We start from the raw sequence: 13,521 nt of genomic DNA, 5'->3' as shown, positions 1-13,521 counted from the left end.
ACAGTGATTTAGTTAATTTAACTTAATTTTTACAATCAATCTATTAATTTGTTCAAAGAGAAATCTAACTTTAAACAATAAAACGCTAACTCACGGGATGCTCTTTAGTTTATTCTTTCACAAAATCACATTTGCATGGATAAACTAAAACACGATGATACAAATACCTGTAAATTTTCATTAAACATTTGCTATATATTATGTTCATGAAAGAAAATACGGGATATAACTCTAACTCAGTGCGTTTAATATGAAAAATTCCGAGTGATCTAATTGTCAACATGCATGGTGTGCAGATTTGATGTATCTATTTCTTAAATGCCTGACATAATATGCAATGTCAACCCGTGCATCAACGGGTCAAAGTCGAGTTTTAAAGATGAATTTGCTCAAGACCTCTGATAACAACTCTAGATTTAAACATATACATATTATTGATTTCATCAAAGACAAGGTAATTACACACTATATTTCTGATTTCATCGGCAATCGTTTAATAATACTTTCTTAAATCATGAGTGACAAATAGGTTTTATTTAATAGTGAAAATTAAGTCAACATATTCAATCTACAAAACTTTCAAGGTGTATTTAATTAAGGAGTAAGAAATCCTTATTATTGCTTTATGATAAATTTGACCATGCCCTAAACAAAATATTACCTCAGAATATTCAAAGAATGATTCCTTATTACTAATATATATTTATAATTTTTAGCAACTATACGACTAAATATTTGAATATAAATAAGCAAACCTCATTTGAATCTATTGGACAGTACAAAATCGATACGTAGTGTTATAACATGCAAAGAAACTGAAAAATGTAAATATTCTTAGTAAGCATTAAATATTAAGTACATGTACACATCTTTGTAGGATAGGAATGATGACAACATTAAATACTTTATACAAATATAAAACTTAATATGTCTTAAATAGGTACATATAATCAGATAATATGTTAATGTACATTGCATCAAATTCAAACCTATATTTTATAACACTAATATAATTAAAGTTGTACAACATATCAAATCCATGAATTTCGCACAAAAGTAAAACAAATGCTAGTTACATCTTTCAAATTATTAACAAAGCTAAATGATAACATTTTTTTGTTCCACCAACCCCCCCCCCCCCCCTTCGTAAAAAAACCCATATTATATCATGCTGCAGAAATGGAAGTATATTTACACATTGTTTCTCTGGTCTGAGATAAAAACAATACATGTATATGAAAAAACAAGCAGAATATTAAGAAAAACGCAAAACGGATAAAAAGTGTACATTTACTGGTCATTAAATTAATACACAGGCAATTGAATTTGTCTGAGTTGCACTATAATGGTATAACATGATACCTAAACTTATTTCTGCAGAATAAGAACAACACATAATAAGTCTTACATATTTTCAAATGAATAAAAATAAAGACCGATAATTGAAATGCAAACGAAATTTAGAATTCAGCCTGAAACTGTATAAAAGTAGGTAAACATGTCCATTCTATCAAAGTCTTTATCATTCGCAAAGATTTTCGTAGTTTTTGTGCATTGGAACTTTAACTTCTTTCCTTGTACTTGAGATAAAATGTTGCTCCTCATTGATACAATGGACTGTTTCTAGAATCCCCAAAACACTATTTAAAACTCAAGTCTTGATACAAGTTGTAACTGTCAGCAGTCCTTGGATCTTGGTGGACCTTTTTGTTTAGTGAAACCCGACAGAATTGGAGCATGCTTTAATGATGAATATACAACCAGTGTATCATCCTTCCAATCTACACCACGAACAAGACTGCTGAGTGAGTGACCTAGATATTGGTAGGATTTCCTGCATTGAACAGGTGTCATTTCATCCATGTCTTCAGAGTTAAACATGAACTTTCCCTCTGGCCTCAGAAGAAGCCTTAGTAAATTAGAATCAGTAAAATTGTTCGTTTCACATACATGAAGTATTGTAGTGTTTTCATCCTGAGTACAGAAGTCAAACTTGCATTCAAATTTATCCAGAAATGCAATAAACATGTCCTCGTTACCACTGAATTGAACTAAATCGATGATTAAAGTTGCTGATTCGTAGGAATCTAAGCGGTTAACACCATTTTTATTAGTTTGCACATAATATTAAATAAGTGTTCATCATTATTCAGAAAACTGCTGTACATCAACTTTTCAATTATTGGTAATATAAGGATTTCAATCCTCTCCAGAAATTTTAAAACGATGTCCAGATGACCGATTTCTATAGAAATTCCAATGACGTTAAGGTAAAACATATTACGTTTGCCGTTTTGATTAGGATAAAGTTCACCTATCCTTGTCAGTACATCACTCCAGTCATTACCATCTAAGGGATTATGATGCAAAACAATATCACACAGAAAAGAAAACCCTTTACACATTTCTGTAAGTGCACAAGCTACATTTCGCTTTTCTTCGTCTGTCATTAGATTATTTTCCTTATCAAAACAATTAAGAAGTTCAATTATGCATTTCCGGGCTTTATATCTGAAAGCTTTTTTTATAATCTGAAAACCTGAGGTTTTAAAAATCAACTGTGAATTTTTTTTTTCGAAATCCTGAGTTAGTCATACAATGTCTGAAACTATGAATAAGATCATAATTAAGTATCAAATCTAAAATTTCACTTTCAAATTTATCAGAGCTAATAAATCGTCTGATCACTTCACTAGCTAAAACATCTTTTCTTTCCTTACAGGCACCAGCTAAAAAAGAATTTATAAAGACCTTAAAACTTTCCTCCCTCTCTACGATGTCCAAAAAACAATCTACAAGTCGTCTGCCATGAAATGATGGATGACTGTATATATCAGAATATGCTTCTTCTTTGTTTGATCCATACATTTCTATCAGTTTTTTAGCTAAAGATTCTGTCAAGTCCTCATCTAACTGGATAATTACCTCGTGCTTCTCAGGAACATAACCTTTAGATCTGACATAAGTAAAAATGACCGACTTTGAAACAAGCTTTAAAAATTCCTCAGGAAAATTTTCTCCTAAAGATAATAAAACAGCTTCAAATATGACCATATGTTTCAACCTGTAGCCACGTTCACAATAAATAATAAAGATATCTAGCATGTCATTTAGAGAACCTTTTATTGATGCTTTGGTTATCTTTATGGGGCTAATATCTCCAACCATTCCTCCAAGTTTGATGATTTCTGTTTTATATTTTAAGAGTTCTTCTAGACTAATCACCTTAAGCGAATTATCTCTCAAAGGAAAGAAAACCAATATTGCGTAACCCAAGTATTTTTCGTGACTTAACAATTCATCAACTTGTCCTTTAACATAACTGCGAGCAGATTGAGCATGAAAAAGCTTGATCCCATTTTTAAGAACTTTTGATTTGAGAAAAATTCTTCACATAAAAATGGGAACCCACCCGTAGTATCCAAGTTTATAATAATTTGAAGTGATTTCTGACTAAGACGCAAAGGACCGTTGTTTGAACATTCAAATGACACCTCTTCTTCACGAGTGGTATTGCACAGAATAACATTATAAAATCTACAAAATCTTATCAGCATTTCTAACTTTTCTTCAGGTGTTATTTCAAATTCCATCCCCGAGAGATCGACTGGGAGATTGGAAGAATTCAGCAATCTGAACAATGTGTAGTCAGCTAATCTGTCTTTCATTAAATGCCAAATACAATTTCTTAGAGCAAAAATGATAATCACACGATTATTCATTAACTTTTTATGCATTGAATCAAAGGTCGTGCTCCAACCCTGAAAAGTTGAATCATTAGCATTTGATTTTCCCAATAAATCATCAACGAAGAGAATGTACTCTTTCTCAAAATCTAATTTGCTCCATTGCCTGCATTCTGTTAAAATTAATGCTATGTTGTTTTGGGTTTTTTCTGCATCCGGGACATCAACTCAAGTCCAAAGCGCGTTTTACCACTTCCTGCCTCTCCAGTTATGACCATAAACCTGTACTTTTCAAGAGCCTTTAAACTGTGGTTAATTGCTCTCTTTGGTCCAACATATGTACCAATTTTTTCTTTGTGGTCTTTAAGGCAAGACGTTGAATAATCTAAATAAAGTCACATACTGCGTCAAGTCAGATTTCAAAACCCAATTTTTTGACATATCAATCTTATTTATGTTTCTATTTAAGCATTCCCGAATTTTTAATTATCTTTTATATGTTAATCAAATAAAGCATGAAATAAGATAATTAAATAGTGTGCTATGTACACATGAACAGAAAAAAAACGAAATGTGTTAACCTATTATAAAACCATATGCATTAATGTTAAAAATTCATCATTGTATGTTACATATACCAGGTAATTTGGATTTTGGGTACTTATTTTCTGCATTACAAAATCTCTGCTGCACCTCAAGCAATATACTCTTTTAAAAAGAATACTATTATTTAGAATTAACAAAGGGAAATCTGCTTATTGAGTTCTTGAAGTAATTGCACATACCATACATGTTTTCCATTTCAACGTCACGTTTCATTTCCGATAAATTTGATGTAGTCCATTGTTCCACCACACTCTGAAGAAAATCATCTACTTTCTTCAAGATAAAAGTGATGTTTATATATGCACGTAATAACGCATGAACTTTTCTTAACATAAATCTTTGAAAATACACATTTTTTAGTAAAATTCTCAATGATAATAACTTAAATAAAGCAATTCTTTAGTTAATTATAACTCAAATAGCAATATTTAGATATGAAGTGATTTACATATATTTTTAAATAAACAAATTAACAATTTATCTGATTGATATGGAGAAATTGTGTTCATTATTTTTGTTACCTTCAATTCTTTCCAACACTCTTGTGCCCTGTAACATTCCCACTGTTCAAGGGATCTATTCTTTAATCTGTCTACATCCTTACAAATTGATGAATAAAAATATGACTCGCATTTCTCAGCAACTTCCTTTATATTATTTGTCAAGCTCGCCCACAGACCTTCGTATTCGTCATCATTCATTTCAGCGTTTCCTCTGTGTAGTAGTGCCTTGCTGTTCCGTAGATTTCGTAAATTGTGAATTGCTTGTTTCTGTCCAAGATCAATTACCTCCAAAAGCAGGCAGCTCGTTAGATGTCTAAGTCAGATTTGGAGGTAAAGTTACAAGAACAGCAGTGAATAAACCTTGGTAAGCAACTTCTTTTAACATCTTCGTACATAAGTTCTAACAATCTCGTGTTTATCAAACGCTTTGATGCAGTTTGTATTTTGCAGTTTTTGATGCAACATTTTCTGCTCTTATCAAGAGTTAAATGGAGTATATCATGTTTTCTTTCTTTTAAGAAATCAGTCACTGTTTGCCATTTTCGAATTCGTAGCTCATACTCAATTTTGTGCTGCAATACTGTTGATCCATACCTCATTAACAGAAAAATAATCTTCAAAAAGTTTGTTTCAGGTTCATTTGCCATGATTGTTGTTTTTCTAAAACAAAATGATCATATAAAATTAATAAGCCTTTTAAATTTAAATAAGCCTTTTTAATTCACTAATAACTTTTTTTCTGAATTTTATTGCATCCAAGGGGGACCTGAAGCCATCGTGTATATTCAAAGATCCAAAAGTAAACTGTTGCCAAAAGATAAAACATCAATAAATGAGGTTTTACTTGTTGTTTTGTAAGCAAATTACGCAAACAAGAACCTATTTTGATGTAAAGTTTTAACATTGATGCAAAATTAAACTTTTTTTATCTCCAGAAATGGTTGTAGAAAGGCTACCAATGAACCACTTTCATATTTTTTCAGATTTTCAAATCTTCAAGCCTTGTCTGCAGATGCACTGTGCTACAGCTGTTGTAAGTGATAATTTATATTTTCATCAGTCGGCATGGGATCTATTTTTAGAACAACGAAAACCCCAGTCTATACTTAAATCTTCTGTGTCCATAGAGGCACAGTTATTTTACACGTATACGTATAACTAAAGTACATGTACATTTTTTGAGAAGTGGGTAAGGGGTTCAAAAGTTAATTGTCTTTAAGGTATAATATCCCTCTGCTATTATTTTTAACATATATTTTTCATATATATTTTCATCAAAGTCAATATCAATAGATTCAAATGAAACAAAGTTGAAGTGATAAACCGCTGCTAGATTTTTCAAAAATTGATAAAGTGTCTAATCAAAACTAGACATAGTGATAAGAAAAAGCAAACTTTTACCATCGCAGCATGAAATAAAAAATATTTACTTTATATGAAAAATGGTGTATAGTTATATACATTGGCAATTCATATTACAAAACATAATGAAGCGCTGCTTTTTATTGAAGGTTTTACATAAATGTTTTACATATAATACAGTACATGATAAATTGCCACCGTTTCTAATTTTTCAAGAAAGGTTTGTTGTTTTTAAATTTGGATAAGATAATAGTAAAAGGATCTATATGTTTTAGAAATGCCAAAAATGTAAACCAGAGCATTTTGTTATAACAAAAAAAGGCGATCAAATGAATGAGCTTCCATGAATTTGTATGATCTCAATATAGGTATACATTGTCTTGAATGAAATGTGATACTTGTTTTTTTTTATTTTGTTGCCCCATAACTGTTCCCTCCCAATAGAAACCCCTTATCTCATTTTAAACATTTGAAATGTTTTAGGTTTCAAACGGCGATAACTAGGTTTACAATTTGCATTTGTTTTGGTCACGTTTTGCCAAATTATAATTCATTCACTTTTTTTAATGAGCTATAGATAGAGAGAAAAAATATCAAAAAATTTTCTGGCCTAAACCATCAAACATGTACTGCTCATGTACAGAACTAGTACATAGAATTTAGTAATATATATTTTTTAAAATTAATCCATGGGGGAGGGGTATATATGTAGATATTGCCTCATAAAAATTTGATCCAACACCGCCTCCCTTGTTGCTACATACCTTAATATTTGTGAGTTAACAGAAACAAAGTCAGATCAATTTCTACAGAAGTTATCTCTCTTATCAGAGGGATATCTTTTAGCGGAAAGATAATTCTGATGTATACCTCAATAAACACAATATATATCCTGCCGACTGAGACGAATTTGAATATGGTAACAGAAATTTGAGACAAAGTTACACCTTGAATAAACAAGCTTAGACCTTTCTTCAACAAATGGTTTTAGAGTGGATACCAGTGAACCTTTTTCATAATTATTTTTTCCGAATTAAATATCATGAGTATACATGTGTATGTATTAGTCTGCAGCTGCATATCTCTAAGTGATTAAAAGGGCATTGTTCAATTGTTTTGTCTACAATACAAGACGTAAAACCTCAAATGTATCGCTGTTTTATCTTTTGACAACAGTTGTGGTCAGTTGTGGGCAGAAACAAGCCAGTTCAAAAATGGTTTACATTTGGAATGTACATATCCCCCATAAAACACGGAGTTAGAATTGGGTTACCTTTGGTTCTGCATATTACACATACGTACTAGATATACGCTATCTTACGATTCTTGAATTTTTCTATATTTTTTACAAGGTATGGCAATAAAACACAATTGGATAAAATTTTTAATTACAGTCGAAAGATACTTGAAACTGAACACCACTCGAAAACCTTCGATTTCGTTACACCCGATTGGACACCTATAACTCGTGGCCATCGTGTAATATTCCTTTCGTGGTCTTAAAGTTTTTGCATTTATTTCTTATTTTGTGTGCATTATTCTGTTTGTAATTAATGCACTGGCCTGGTTATTCGATGTTCGTTTTCCTCTGGCTTGGAAAACTTGTGTAAAATTTGTATATTTCATCGCAATATCTCTCATATTCCTTTTGTTTATTATAATTCTTATCTAAATACGTTTTAGATACATTATATATTTAATTAACTTTATTTGTACAGCTAGCTGATGTCTTCCCACTTAGCTAAAATTCTGAATTTTCTATGGGTTACTGATTTTAGCTAAGTGAGAATGGTGCACAGGTAAGGGTGTCAAAGATCAAAGGAAATTAGTTACAGGTAGGTTACAGTCTATTCATTTATTGACTTTCGCTAAATTTTTGAAAAAATGAAAAAAATAACTGACATATCCTTAAGATAATGTTAAAAAAAAAAATAATTAAATACATGTAATAGATGTAAATTTTAATTATTAAAAAGGGTTTGTAAATGATTGATTCTGGGTAAATTTTATTTTATCTAGATTACTCAATATTCATTCTTTCGAGTTTGTACTAACTTTTATAAGAACATTATAAGAATTTGAAAATGATTACACATACAAATGTGGCAGATTTCATGTTTTTAAAAAAGGGGATCCTCATTGTTGTGAAAAAACTGCCTACTTGACACAAAATTAATCTAATCTTAACGTTCAGAGTAAGACAATATCTTGAAAACTGCCAATTTCCTATTTTTTTTAATATAGAAATATTTTTTAAAAATCTAACTTTTGGGAAAAATCATTAATACCTATGAAATCTAAGAACGCTGTTTTAAATTCTCCCTGTATAAGTCTTGTCCAGATAAGTTGCGTGGTAAAGCAGTTAGAATAGATTGAAATAGTATTCGACGTTTTTTATTGGGTTCGAATCCCGAAACAGTTCGGAATTTTTGTTTACCTATTTTCTTAATCGCATGAAAAGTTAATGTGTATAGATGATTTAAAAATGTTTGAATAAAGTTACTTAAACGCTTGTTAATATTAATGTAATATTGTGCATGCGTGCTTAATTTTTTTCAACATTTTTACTGTGTGAAGTCCTCGTTATAGACTTGCATTATTCATTTTTTTTTCTTTACAATGGATTTTAAAACAATGTAAGTATCAATGTAGAAAGGACCTTAAACTATGATTACAAGCTCTGAAACATCTGCTATACAAGTCATGGATTTTACTTATCATGTTTAGACACTCTAGACTAGTTGATTAGGTCACATACTAGACTGAGGTGGCTCTCTAAGTTTAAGTAACATACTGAATATACCTATTAATATTGTAATAAGTATAAAAGAAACTTCAGGTAATTTTTTTAAATGAACAGCTCTACTTTGAAAATTTTAGCCCCCATGCAGGGTAGGGGCCTTTGTTGTTTTCGAGCCCGATGTTTGAAATCCAATTATAAAGAAAATGTATTTTTTAGGGCCCCATATCTCAAAAACTAAATATGACCACATGAACATATTTTTACGGTCATTTAAAAGTAAAAACATCATTTAAAAATACACAATCGCTCATATATTTCCTTATCAAAATGATTGAAAATTACGATTCTGTTTTTCTTTTTTAAGAACTATATATATGATTTAAATTTGGCCCCCATAATTCGCATTTTTTTTAAAGTGTTCGGGTACAGTAACATGTTATGTTATTTTTTACAAGAGTTGATTTAAAATATATTTTTTACCTATTCATTTGATTTATTTGCACTCACTTGCAGTATATGACGTCAGAAGTAACGCTATTACTACAATTAAATCAAAATCGGTCAAAAATTGACATTTTTCTTATCCGTTTACGAATGGGAAATATAGAGCGCGTGCTTGAACAAAGATATTTTTTTGTTACTTATTAGTCTTGGCTATATATATCTCTGATTAAAATATTTTGTTTGTTCAAGCATGCGCTCTATGTTTTCTGAAAGAAAAACTGCTTGAAAACAAGCTGTTTTATGCTAAAATTGCAAAAATGGCGGGAAAAGGTTGTCTTTACGATGTCATATTTCTTAAATGTGAGCACATAATGTATAAATATCACATATATCTGTACAAAGAAAACAAAACAATTGAAGTAAAACGACGATGTTCATTTTAGGGGGCCATCTAAGGCGCCCATATCATATATAGTCCAAAGTTTACGAACAATTTTTTTTTAAAAGGTACGCAGGTAAATTCATTATTCTTCAAAACATTTAATCAATTCATAAGATGACTAATGATATAATAAATAACTAGATAAATAAATCAATAAACTTTTATTCATAAAGGGAGCAACCGAAAATCAAAAATAAATAACCAACCTAAGCGCATACATGTATACGACTTTTTTAACTTGTTAGTTGATTAGAAGACCAAGCTTATATTTAAAAAAAAAATAAGTCAGCTCATCACAATAGATGTGTTGGTTTTTTGGTTTTTTTTTTTTTAAAATTACCCTTGTTTCATTGTTCGAAGAAAAAGTATGGTACACAAGTAAATCTTTATTGCAAAAATATGAAACAAATAGTAATATACGATTTTTAGGTAAGTGAATCGTATATTTTGATTTATATGGCATCGTTTTCAAAATTGTATTTATATAAATCACGTTGCAAACTTAAAAGTGGAAAATTAGCAAATACTGAGTGTAAATATATACATAAGGTTAGTTCAGGCTCCATTTCACATTTTCCAAAGTAACCAGCAAAGATACCGACATTGTTCTGGTTGTGAAGACATTTCCTTTTTTTAAACAAAATGTTTACATCATAAAATCACGCGTTTCGTAAAAAATGTGCTAAAAAATATGAATATGCGTAACTTTAAAACAAAATTGTAAACACTAACTTTTCACATGTTTTTGATATATAATCAATTAAAATACCCCTTACCCATGATTTAGAACCCCATCAATCAAAATAAAACTAAAACATTTCAGTTCTCATCATATCATTGCACCCTGTCTCCCGTTTGATATTTAGAAGAAGAAATATATAATTGTTTTAAGATCGTCAATTCAAACGGTATTAATTTAAAATTGATAGCCTTTTGGACAATGGGAGTAATACATTTCCACTTTTTATTCCCTTCCTCTACAAAATTAAGTCAATATTGTACAATTAGTTCCCTTGGAGAAGCTTATACAGAGATGGTAATATATTGGAAAATTAAAAATCCAAACCAGCGTATTTTTACTCAAATGTGTTCTCACGTGTTCTTAACGTCGTAGTCGAAACTGTAGATAAGCATCGATTAGATGAAAAAGATTCGAGGTATTCCGAAATCCGTGTAAAAGGTGTTTTAAAAAGGTGTAAAAACAGGTGAAATAAACGATGATGACACATGAATGTTATGGAGGTGCGTGCCTTAGTTCATGTTTGGAGTTAAAAAACCATGAAATACTATTTTATTCAATGTATTAATAAATGCCATAATTATCCTATTTTATGAGAAGTTAATATCATATCAATCATTGCAAATTATAGCCACGAATGGTCCGCCATATACATGGCCGGAATGTAAAAAGGAGGAAAATCCACTATATAGTAGATTTTCCGTGGGGGTAATCTGGCTATAAAAAGGGGGAAAGCCCACTATATAGTCAGCTTTCCCTGGGGGAAAAACTGCTATATAGCCATTTTTCCGGGGGGAAGAACTGCTATATAGCCATTTTTCCGGGGGAAAGAACTGCTATATAGCCATTTTTCCGGGGCGAAAGATGGCTAGGGGGAAAAGGCACTATATAACACCGGTCCTATAGGTCAAGTCTTTTGTTATATACAAGTTTTTCCTTAATAATTAAATGATTAAAATATCTGATAAAGCGCTGTACTTTGTCTGATTAAAAACATCAACTATTAAATAATACTAAAAGCAACTTCAGCTATAACAATTATTTGTCCTTTATAAAATATGACGTTTCGAATTGAACAGATTCAATTGTACTAAAGAGAAATACTGAGTAAATGGGATAAAAAAGGGCACATGTATAGATAAAAATCCAAGTGGGGTCCAAAATAAATTTTCAAATTTTGGGATCATTGGCATTTTTATTATAATAAATGGTTGCTGTTTTAACAATATTTTCAAATCATAGAATACAACGTACAGCACTTCCAAGATAGTTCAAAATTGACATTATAATTTATAAAAAGTGATTTCTTGAGTCAAGAACATTTTGATAATAAAGATATTGATCAAACATGTCAAGTGAAGAATGTATAACTGTAACGTTTCTGGTTCGAATATTAGGCTGCTCTCTGAGCAATTTAAGAAATATTACCTAAATCAACTATATATAAATTCTCCATCAAATACTTTAATCAATAATATTTACAATGTCCTATTTTATCTGCCATCGAGCGCGCGCTTCCTATAAACTTTCAGCTAACACTGCATGCGCGGATCCAGAAAATTTTTCCAGGGGGGGGTCCGAAGGATAATTGTGTTTGCCAGGGGGGGGGGGGGGGGGGGTCCGAGGCCTATTTTCGCGATAATTTTACTATGTAAATTTAATAAATTTTCATTTTCCAGGGGGGGTCGGGACCCCCCCCCCCCCGACCCCCCCTCTAGATCCGCGCATGCACTGTAGAATAATTCTGGAAACCCATATTCAGGCACGTAAGACTTTGACGTATTACTTATCAAGGGTTATCAACGAAGTGATTTATGGTTACATTGATATTAATGTTAAAACGGGCTTGGCCCCTGTGCTTCACACTGCAATTAACTGACTTGCAACCTCCATACTCGCTGCTTATATATACTCTCACAGCCCACGTGATCATCAGGGATCGAATCGGAATGATATCCGCTCATACCTCAGCTCCAGTAGATAGAATTGATGATTTGGTTTCATTACATATTTATGACATCACAAAATTTAAATTTGAAAATTAATGCACCTTAAAGAACCAGAATGGTTCCATTCACCTAAAGTGTCCAAGAGACAGAATTTAAGTGTTGGGCTATATATACATGTCATAAAATGAGTATACATTACTTCTTTAAAATTTATCTTCTTGTAGTCTCTCGTTGTACTTTTGTGAAGAGACATTCGAAAATGGTTAGCTCTCTCTAAATTACTTCTATATATTTGTCAAGCGAAAAAAAATGAGTTGTTAAATTCATCAACAACACCTGCAAAATAGTTATCTTTAAAAATAAAGGAAATGTAGCATAATTCACAATCAAGAACCTTTGAAATTGGCAAGCAGGTATTTCCTAAAAGTGTGAAAATTTGTTGCACCAGAATCAGAGGTAATGATACGTAAGCTAGTGGTCAAAGGATGAGTATATACATTACCTCAGTCTCTTTTAAAATTTCATCAAATAGGCAGCATCAAAAAAGCCATTGCAAAACAAAGTTCACGATCAGAATGAGCATGGAGTCTTGACGGGTTTCTGGTGGTATTCGGGTGGGGCTTTATTGGTCATACACTTAACTGCAATTATCAAGCTACGCAGTTACATGTACATTTCTGATTACTTTTACAAATACACTACGCGTATTTGTTTTGCCTCGGACTAGAATGTCACGACGTCATTGCACGAAACGCGTCACGTGATTGCCTTATAAATCTCTATATTACATTCTACTGTGTTTTTCAATTAAATTCCGTGATGTTTAAATGCCTCTAAATGCAACAAGTAGTCAAAGGTCAAACTGACGAGTTTAATTATGACGTCACAAACATTGAACGCTGTAAACTGCAACGTCACAAGCGAAAATCAAAGTTCACGCTTGTGGCTGTTACTGTGGCTCTTCCATTAATATCAACTTACTCTTAGGATAAGATAGGAATTTTGAGGTATGAATCACATTTGCAGACAAGGCAAGAAGTTAAAAAA

The 13,521-nt window shown here is 31.4% G+C and overlaps 1 pseudogene; it reads right to left on the bottom strand.

Moving 5' to 3' along the window:
• Window positions 1–1,356: 1,356 nt before the first annotated feature.
• LOC128185660 (uncharacterized) lies at window positions 1,357–5,442 on the bottom strand (annotated as a pseudogene).
• Between the last annotated feature and the right edge of the window lie 8,079 nt (window positions 5,443–13,521).

Source organism: Crassostrea angulata, chromosome 5, assembly GCF_025612915.1.
Source record: "Crassostrea angulata isolate pt1a10 chromosome 5, ASM2561291v2, whole genome shotgun sequence".
NCBI classification, from domain to species: domain Eukaryota; kingdom Metazoa; phylum Mollusca; class Bivalvia; order Ostreida; family Ostreidae; genus Magallana; species Magallana angulata.
The sequence above is the reverse complement of the archived record's forward strand: the minus strand, read 5'-3'. Positions and strand labels throughout refer to the sequence as shown.